General features: G+C 35.4%; 1 pseudogene; it reads left to right on the plus strand.

Annotated features, from left to right (window-relative positions):
- The first annotated feature begins 534 nt into the window (after positions 1-534).
- On the plus strand, positions 535-959 carry LOC143984110 (high mobility group nucleosome-binding domain-containing protein 3 pseudogene; annotated as a pseudogene).
- The last annotated feature ends 868 nt before the right edge of the window (positions 960-1,827 follow it).

The following is a 1,827-nucleotide window of genomic DNA, read 5'->3' on the forward strand; positions in this document are numbered from 1 at the left end:
TAACCAAAATAATGGCATTTTGCAGATCTAATGGGATACAATTCTACATAATTACAAGGAAAATATATCATGTACAAGGCATGTTTTATAATTGTGTTTTTTTTCAACTGTGTTTTACAACTAATTTAACTTAGGAAATCATTATTTGCATGTAACGGTGATATTGTGTATACTGGCTCGGCTAAATGACAAAAATATTGTATAATTGTATGTGAGAAGAGCTATCTCTCTATTGGGTTTCTTGTAGATGAAATCCAGGTATGGATATTTTATGCATAGTTATATTGGCCCAGCTTGGACCAATGTAACTATTTATATACCATACCTAGCCAATGCTCCTGGAAGCTGAAAATCACTAAAGTAGATACTGCTACTCCAGCCATTTCCAATTGCTTTGATTCCCATGCCGAGCCACTAATCTATTGCATTCAGAACTCGAGGTGGAGAGGTGGGGTGGTGATGTCACACTCTCCACTTTGTCCAATCAGAAAATGCTTTGCATTCATTCATGTCGAGCAACCTCCTGTTTTTAGAATGAAGCAGGGCAGCTGCTCAGCGTGGGACTTAAAACAAGTGGAGATTGGTCACTGTGCTTTCTCTCCAGCACTAGCGATCGCCAGAGTCCTCCTCTTCTTGTCGACCGTCACCCCCGACACCATCTCATCATGCAAGAGAAAGTCTCCAGAAGGAGCTGAAGCCAAGGATGCTGGCAAAGTAACTATTCAAGAGCCTACAATGAGATCAAGCAAGACTATGTGCAACACCTGCCTCTTCTAAACCTGATGCAAAACCAAAGAAACCCGCAGCAAAAAAGGAGCCAGGCACAAAGGCAAACAAAGGTGCTAAAGGGAAGAAGGAAGAAAAATGAGAAGCTGGAAAGGAAGGAACAGAAAACTGAAGCAGCGGATGATGAGACAGAATAACTTGGTCATGGAAATTTTCACAGATTTTACGTACCTCTTGAACTTTAAGAAAAAAAAAATATTTTCCTCAAGTATTTTGTAAATGCTAATTTTTTTAGCAAAAGTTAAACTACGGTAGTTTAACTTTTACATATATATAGTGTACATGAACATTTTCTTCTTCATTATTCAGGCTTTGCTGATTCAGTTTCTTTGTCTGCAAGCTTTAAGAATATCAAGAGTAGCTCTAGTGAGTGGGTTTGAGCCTGTATTACATCTACTTTTATTGCTGTTAAGAAAACAAAACAAAAAAAAAGTCTTGTGCATATAGTGATGTTGTTTTTTACTGTGCATTTATGAATTTTTCCATGCCATTTTCTATAGCAATAATTAGTGGTGCTTTTTTACTTACGATTTATGTGATTTTGTTGTGACCATCTGCTGTTTTTTTTTTTTTTTTTTTTTTTTATGTCTATTTCTTCTAAAGTAAAAAAAAGAAATAAAAAAAAGATGTCGCCCTTTAAAAACAAGTGGAGATCACTGGAGTTATCCAAACTAGACCAATGTAACTATGAATAAATCATACTTAACTGGAATGCCTCTATAAATGTAAACAAAAATACAATGGGGAGAATTTACCAGTGAAGCAGACCGAATCTGTGCATACTGACCAATCAGCTTCTATCTTCAGCTTGTTCAGCTTGAAAGATAGAAGCTGATTGGTTGCTATGCTCAGCTTTTTTAAAATTGTGGTTGCTTCAATCTTAGTAAATTCCCCTCTATGTATATATTTTTTTATTTTGCATAGTCTGTTTTGTTCTTTGATAGACTGTTGTTTCATGAATGTCTTTATATATCTATACAAAAAAGTATGTATTCAGAATATATATTTAAAGTTGTTTAATCATTTCAGCCCCAGACCATT

Source organism: Lithobates pipiens, unplaced genomic scaffold (assembly GCF_037356315.1).
Source record: "Lithobates pipiens isolate NorthernLeopardFrog02 unplaced genomic scaffold, aLitPip1_a1.2 Scaffold_16, whole genome shotgun sequence".
Classification (NCBI taxonomy): domain Eukaryota; kingdom Metazoa; phylum Chordata; class Amphibia; order Anura; family Ranidae; genus Lithobates; species Lithobates pipiens.